This window comes from Triticum aestivum, chromosome 3D, assembly GCF_018294505.1.
Source record: "Triticum aestivum cultivar Chinese Spring chromosome 3D, IWGSC CS RefSeq v2.1, whole genome shotgun sequence".
Classification (NCBI taxonomy): Eukaryota; Viridiplantae; Streptophyta; class Magnoliopsida; order Poales; family Poaceae; genus Triticum; species Triticum aestivum.
In genome coordinates this window covers 521,425,745-521,434,325 of record NC_057802.1, presented here as the reverse complement: position 1 = coordinate 521,434,325, position 8,581 = coordinate 521,425,745, and positions in this window count along the sequence as shown.

Genomic DNA, 8,581 nt, shown 5'->3' with positions numbered 1-8,581 from the left:
AGATCTTCGTGAAGACACTGCCACCGCACCAGCTCAGCAGCCAACCAGCCAGCGTGGCGCTGCACGCCTCATCAGCTTGGACGCGCGTCGGAGCGAGGCGAGGCGAGGCGGCGACAGATGGGACGAGCTTCCTTGCCGTCCCCGATAAAGCAAGAGGGCACGTCGGCAGCGCATTAAATGCGTTTGTCCTATGGTGCCAGGCGATAGACTTGTACACTGTACATACTTTCCACCTCCTGTGTGCCACTGTGGCGACCCCTTTGATTATAAAAGGAGGCCCGAGGCGTACTAAGGAAGGATTTGGACTTTTTGGACTGGGCATGCATTGCAGCTAGTTCAAGAGCTCAAGAACACCAAATATACACCAAAGCAGGACTAGGGTATTACGCATCGCTTGCGGCCCGAACCTGGATAAAATTCCCCCGCGTTGATCTTCTAAACCCGCTCTTTCCACAGCCCCGTGCCCTGCCAACCATAGTAGGGATTCCCTGTGATCCCATAGGTGTCGTTCCCCGACATCTTTGGTGCACCAAGTAGGGGGCACAAGCTGTGAAATTCCGGTTTGGAAGTTAGCGCATCGACTTCATCATCACCATGGCCCCCAAGAAGAAGGGGATCACAGCGATCGGGTCGTCCGGAGCCGACCCGTCCGCACCAGCACGGGCGGGCGACGGGGTGGCCATGGATGGTGCCGGAGGCGCGGCCCGCGAGCATCCACGACACTCTAGCAATCGGAGCCAGGCGAGCAGCGTCGTTCGGGTCCAAGATGACGAGCCACACGCCGCTGGCTCCGGGGGCAGGGTCGTGCTGCCCACGGGCGGCGCGACAACCTCGATGACACCCCAGTTGACACCTGCGCCGCGGCCTTCCCAGGCCGTGCGCGATGAGCAACACCGCGACGTCGGTGCCCCCGGGCGCCACCACCGGAAGAGCCCTTTGCGTCACTCTCAGGACGCACCAGGCCGGCGTGCGCACCTGTACGCTGACGGAAGTGGCGCGCGACCGCGAGACCGTGATAGAGCTCCTTCTAACGTGGTTAGAAGTCAGAGCGCGTCACAGTCCATGCAGCTTTCGCTGCCACCCATGCCAGCGGAAGCGTTGGCGCACGTGCAACTGCTCCTCGACTTCCCTCTCGTTGTGGAGAAGCTCGACGAGTGGAGAGCCACCATCCGGAGCCTCATCAGCTTCGCCAACAAAGACGAGCCGCCCCCAGCGGGACCCTCGTGCCGGCGTTCTGTCGAGCCGGTGCATGCCAGCGGTGGGGGACCGGGGATGCTGCAACTACGGTGCACTCTCCTCCTCCACGACCGCGACAACAGCCACTGGTTCAGCGGGACGACGCCCGAGACAATGTTTCTATGGCGTCGTACGACCCGCGAGCCCGCTGCGACCAACGCCAAGTCCTTCGGGAGCGAGCTCAGGAAGACGCTCGGACCACTATCGAGCGGCGGCGGGACGCGCGCCATCAGTCAGATAGGCGCGCGGGACCCACTATGGACCGCCCAGCACCGGGGTGTGCCGGTGACTTACCTTACGAGGTGGGTTGTCTAGCCTTTACCCGTGAGCTGCGGCAGTTCCAATGGCCTACCCACCGCACGTTCAAGCCTGAGGTCGGAGAAAAATACAACAACAAGACTCACCTGTCGGAGTTCCTCAGCATCTACACCATCGCGATGCAAGCCGCTGGGGCTCGCGGCGATAAGGTGCTTGCCAATTATTTCCCGTTGGCACTTAAGCCCAACGTCATGTCATGGTTGATGCACCTGCCAGTGGATTCCATCTCTTCTTGGTCGGATCTGTGCCACGAGTTTGTTGGCGCCTTTACCGGAGGCCGCCAAGCTCCTGGCCAGGTGAGTGATTTGCATGTCATCCCCCAGAAGGACGGCGAGTCCCTGCGCAAGTACATACAAAGGTTCAGCCATGTGCGGTACAACATTCCAGATGTTCATCCTGCCGCTGTCATCAATGCATTCCATCAGAATGTGCGCAACCGCAAGATGCGTGAGGAGCTAGCGATGAACAAAGTTAAGGATGTAGCCGAGCTCTATGTTCTGGCCGATAGATGTGCTCAGGCTGAAGAGGGGAGGAAGTACCCCGGCGAAAAAAATCAACGAATAACACGGCGGAGTACGAGGGATTGCTTTCTGGTCTCAGGATCGCGGCAGACCTCGGAATCAGGAAGCTCATCATCAGAGGTGATTCGCAGCTCGTCGTCAAGCAAGTTGACAAGGATTACCAGAGCCCGTTGATGGAGGCCTATGTGGATGAGGTGAGGAAGTTGGAGGAGCATTTTGACGGTCTACAAGCAGAGCATGTTCCCCGAGCAGAGAACAGCATTAGCAGGACAGAACAAATGAAGGAAGGGAGGCCCCGGCAAGTACTTTCCGGCTGAGCTCCCAGGGGCCACCGGCAAGGACGTTGTCGGGTGCCCCAAGCTTGCTGGGGAGCAGCAACTTCCGGCAGGGCCTCAAGCCCTGACTATAGAGGCAGCTGTCGGTGTCAAAACCGGCGGATCTCGGGTAGGGGGTCCCAAACTGTGTGTCTAACGTCGATGGTAACAGGAGACGGGGGACACGATGTTTACCCAGGTTCGAGCCCTCTCAAGGTAATACCCTAGTTCCTGCTTGATTGATCTTGATGAATATGAGTGTTACAAGAGTTGATCTACCATGAGATCGTAATGGCTAAACCCTAGATGTCTAGCCTGTATGATTGTGATTGCCTCTACGGACCTAACCCTCTGGTTTATATAGACACCGGAGGGAACTAGGGTTGTACAAAGTCGGTTTACACAGGAAGGAATCTACATATCCGAACGCCAAGCTTGCCATCCACGCAAAGGAGAGTCCCATTCGGACACGGGAAGAAGTCTTCTGTCTTGTATCTTCATAGCCCATCAGTCCGGCCCATGCTACACAGGCCGGATGCCCGAGGACCCCTTAATCCAGGACTCCCTCAGTAGCCCCTGAACCAGGCTTCAATGATGATGTGTTCGGCGCGCAGATTGTCTTCGGCATTGCAAGGCGGGTTCCTCCTCCGAATACTCCAAAACAGTCTCCGAACAGAAAACATGTCCGGTTCTGCAAAACAAGTACCACACACAACCGCAGAGAGTATAATATTTCACGAGTCCAATCTGCTGACAAATTTTGTAGCGAGACATCACGTCCCTACCCGGTCATTATTTCGAACCTTTTTTTAGCCTCCCGCTCCACGTTTCAAGATGCGGTTTTATTGGTACGTCTTGTCAAAGAATAGATCGTGTCCCTTTATTGCGGGATTTTCATCAATACGAGTGTGGGTAATCCAACCGCTCCGTTGGCATGATTCCTTGGGAATAGGCAAGTATTAAGGCCCATGAGGAGGCGTTCGATATTCATCGCCTTTATAAAGGGGCACAGACCCGTCTTTCTCCTCTACGCCTACCTCTTCCTCAACCTTTCCAACCTCGAGTTCCAGCACCCAGGTTTCAACTTAATTTCTCCAAGCCTCCCAGTCATGTCTGGATCCAGCCCTCAAGGTCGGTGGGTGGCCTCCTCGGTCATAGAGGAGGATATCACGAAGCTCCAGGCGGCAAGGTACCTGACCGCGGAAATCCTCCATAGGCTCCCTGCCAAGGGGCAGGTTATTCCCACACCCAGATCCAGCGAGAGCGTCGTATTCATCCCCCACTTCCTCTGGGGGCTAGGGTTCGCTCTCCACCCCTTCGTTCGTGGCCTCATGTTCTATTACGGGCTAGACTTCATGATCTAGCTCTGGACTCCTTTCTTCACATCTCGGCGTTCATTGTCATGTGCGAGGCCTTTCTCCGCATTCCCCCACACTTCGGATTATGGCTCAAGACCTTTAATGTGAAGCCGAAGGTAGTCGACGGGGAGCAAGCGGAGTGTGGAGGTGCTATGGTGAGCAAGCTCGCCAATACTCTCTGGCCAAAAGGCTCCTTCACGGAAACTTCCAACATATGGCAGCAGGAGTGGTTTTACATCATTGAACCCCGTGGTACCAAGTGGCAGCTACACCTGCGTTTCGATCTAGCCCTACATTACGACTCGCATCATGGATTAATAAGGGGCTGGACTGGGGATAAATTGACGAAGTGCAGATGCTACAAAGCCGTATCCAGAGCCTCCTTGAAAAGGACACCAGCCTTATCAATGTAATCCAGGTAATGCTAGTCCGCCGGGTCCTGCCGTGCCAGCAACGGCCTCTCCGTATGTGGGAGTTCAATCCGGAAGGACCACGGACCCTTCAGCACTTCTTCAGCACGATGCACAGAGGAATGTGGAAGTTATTCTTCGGGACCCGAAAGCAGTGGCCGGATACAACCGAGGACATCGGCCTCGACTGCAACCATCCGGATATCTCGGTAAGCACTCGACTCCTGAACACAGCTTAGTTGATTATCCCGTAACAATATACTAAGAAACCTATCTTCGACCAGGGCTGGATAAAGAACGCGTAACGAATTAGGTGTTCGGCCCCTCTTCCCGAAGACTCAACAGATCCTGTGTTAACAAGGATACTAGCTCTGACGCCGTATCAAGTGCCGGCGAAGGAGGACCAGGAGGAGAGAAAAAAGGCCAAAGCTGGCCTCCACTCTAAAGGTACACTGGGCGCTATGTCCGGGGAGACTGGAACTCCCTCTTTAGAAGACGAAGGGGAAGAAGAAGCTGATATCCCTTCTCCCCATGGGAAGAAAAGGACTGCCTCCGAAGATTTGGAGGAAGATGTCCCTGTCAGGCGGTTCGGGTTCGGAGGACGACGTTATCCGCAGTCCCTCCGTAAGGACAAGCCTTTGGCCGAATCTTAAGTGAACAAGGGTGTTTTAAACATGTCCCGTTCCTTTCAGGTTACAAGGGTAACATCTAATATATATGTTTGCAGTCCGGCCCGCAGTCTTCCTCAACAGTCCTCCTCCTCGGGGGATCTGCTTCTGGAGATGATGGAAAGCGAGATGCCTCCACAAGCCTCCTCGCCCAATAGGACGGACGACTTCGAGGTGTCGTCCCGGAGGATCTCTCCTGATCAACAAGTGGTGCGGGGGACAATGAAGACAACGCCCAAAGGGGATACTTCGGCCGTCCAGGGTCCGGGATGTGCAGCCCCTACGGGGACCAACAATAAAGGCCCGGGACTATCCGGTTTACAGCCGAAGACGACTCTAGGGTCGACTGAACATATCCCTTCGAAGGGAGTTCGTACTCCTGCAGCCGCTTCCAGGAATCCGGAGGTGCCGGATACATTGATGGACATGTTGCAAAATGTGTCCGTCTCAGAGGAACATCGTACCTTAATGGGTACGTAGTTGAGAGGATTCTATCCGCGAGAAGCGGATTGAATGAAGCTTTCACGGCCCTGCTAAGAGGCTTCGAGGTATGCAATGTAATATCTTCAATTGCTCTCTACATGCAAAATGCACCTGTGTATAGATAGTAGCCCCTGAGACTCTGGTTGGCGTCCAAAGGTAGGCGATCAGAGGATCAAAAAAGATATGCCCGGGAAATAACCTAATTAATTTGAACACAGGCTGTTACATCCATGGCGACTGCCCAAGCTACAGAACTTGCAGATCTGAAGCAGAAACTTCATGTGGCGGATGAAGACATCACTCTTATTAACAGGCGGCTCGACGAGGCGCAAGGTATGTTTTGGGGCTGTCGGCTTATGCATGTATAATAATATGAGCACGAAGCTGAGAATTATATACTGAGACATGCATAACTGCAGATAGTGCTGCCGCGGTTGAGACCCTTCGGGCTGAACTTGCCTGGGTCAAGGAGCAAGCCAGAGTGAGTAATGCGGCTGCCAAGAAGGCATCTGCTGAGTTAAAGGCCGAACAGGCTGCTCGGCGCCAGTGCGAGGAGAGAATATCTACCATGGCGCGAGAGCTAAAGGATGCCACTGGCCGATGCAAATCACTCGAGAAGGATAACAAAGCCAAGACGGCCGATCTCGACAAGGCCTTACAAGAGGCGCGAGAGGCACGATCCGAGTCAAGAGCGGCTCGGGAGGAGATCCGGCAAGTTGGGGAGATAGCGGCCGGTAAGCCCTTTCTATTACAGACTAAATTCGGTGATCCAAAGTATGCCCCGCTTAATCAAATGTGGAGTTCTCCAAGCGCATTCTTGGACCTGCCGAAGAGTGTCTCCGATGCGGCGCAGTTTTTCCAAGCGCAAGAAGGACATGCAATGGAGAAGCTTTTCTGGTCACAATTCAGCACGCCAAAGCGTCCGCTGTTGCTGAACGAACAGATGGCCCAGTGGGCCAAGCTCCACTAGATATCCGGATCTGCCATGAAGGACGTCATGGTCCGGTTGTGGCCGACTGAGCCAATTCCGAATAGTTATTTCGGTTTGGTGCAGCGACTTGTTGATGCGGTGCCGCGTATCGATGCCGTTAAGCGGTCGACGTGCATTGAAGGTGCACGGATGGCCTTTGCCCACATCAAGACGTACTGGGCAAAGATGAAGGCCACCGATATTGCAGCGAAGAGTCCACTGCTACTTCTTGAGCACTGCGTTGGTTCTCCCTTGAAGAGGAAAGGGTGATGCAGTAAAGTAGCGTAAGTATTTCCCTTAGTTTTTGAGAACCAAGGTATCAATCCAGTAGGAGACCACGCTCAAGTCCCTCGTACCTACACAAACAAATAAGAACCTTGCAACCAACGCGATAAAGGGGTTGGCAATCCCTTCACGACCACTTGCAAAAGAGAGATCTGATAGAGATGATAAGATAATATTTTTGGTATTTTTATGATAAAGACTAAAAGTAAAGAAAGCAGGTAATAGAAATAACGGTAGATTAATATGATAGAGAATAGACCCGGGGGCCATAGGTTTCACTAGTGGCTTCTCTCAAATAGCATAAGTATTACGATGGGTGAACAAATTACTGTCGAGCAATTGATAGAATTGAGCATAGTTATGAGAATATCTAGGCATGATCATGTATATAGGCATCACGTCCGCGACAAGTAGACTGACTCCTGCCTACATCTACTACTATTACTCCACACATCGACCGCTATCCAGCATGCATCTAGAGTATTAAGTTCATAAGAACAGAGTAACGCTTTAAGCAAGATGACATGATGTAGAGGGATAAACTCAAGCAATATGATATAAACCCCATCTTTTTATCCTCGATGGCAACAATACAATACGTGTCGTTTCCCCTACTGTAACTGGGATCGAGCACCGCAAGATTGAACCCAAAGCTAAGCACTTCTCCCATTGCAAGAAAGATCAATCTAGTAGGCCAAACCAAACTGATAATTCGAAGAGACTTGCAAAGATAACCAATCATACATAAAAGAATTCAGAGGAGATTCAAATATTGTTCATAGATAATCTTGATCATAAACCCACAATTCATCGGATCTCGACAAACACACCGCAAAAGAAGATTACATCGAATAGATCTCAAAGAGAATCGAGGAGAACTTTGTATTGAGATCCAAAGAGAGAGAAGAAGCCATCTGGCTAATAACTATGGACCCGAAGGTCTGAGGTAAACTACTCACACATCATCGGAGAGGCTATGGTGTTGATGTAGAAGCCCTCCGTGATCAATGCCCCCTCCGGCGGAGCGCGGGAAAAGGCCCCAAGATGGGATCTCACGGGTACAGAAGGTTGCGGCGGTGGAAATAGGGTTTCGGCTCCTGTTCTGATGTTTCCAGGGTATATGAGTATATATAGGCGAAGGAGGTCGGTCAGGAGAGCTACGAGGGGCCCATGAGGGTGGGGGCGTGCCCAGGGGGCAGGCACGCCTCCCTGCCTCGTGGCCTCCTCGTTGATTGCTTGACGTCCACTCCAAGTCCTCTGGATCACGTTTGTTCCGAAAATCACGTTCCCGAAGGTTTCATTCCGTTTGGACTCCGTTTGATATTCCTTTCCTTCAAAACACTGAAATAGGCAATAAAAACAGCAATTTGGGCTAGGCCTCCGGTTAATAGGTTAGTCCCAAAAATAATATAAAAGTGTATAATAAAGCCCATTGAACATCCAAAACATATAATATAATAGCATGGAACAATAAAAAATTATAGATACGTTGGAGACGTATCAAGCATCCCCAAGCTTAATTCCTGCTCGTCCTCGAGTAGGTAAATGATAAAAACAGAATTTTTCATGTGGAATGCTACTTAGCATAATTTTCAATGTAATTCTTTTTATTGTGGCATGAATATTTAGATCCGAAAGATTCAAGATAAAAGTTTAATGTTGACATAAAAACAATAATACTTCAAACATGCTAACCAAGCAATTATGTCTTATCAAAATAACATAGCCAAAGAAAGCTTATCCCTACAAAATCATATAGTTAGGCCATGCTTCAACTTCGTCACACAAAACGTTCTCATCATGCATAACCCTGATGACAAGCCGAGCAATTGGTTCATACTTTTTAACGCGCTTCAGCCTTTTCAACCCTTACGCAATACATGAGCGCAAGCCATGGATATAGCACTATGGGTGGAATAAAGTATAATGATGGGGGTTATGTGAGAAGACAAAAAGGTAGAAAGTCTCACATTGACGCGGCTAATCAATAGGCTATGGAGATGCCCATCAATTGATGT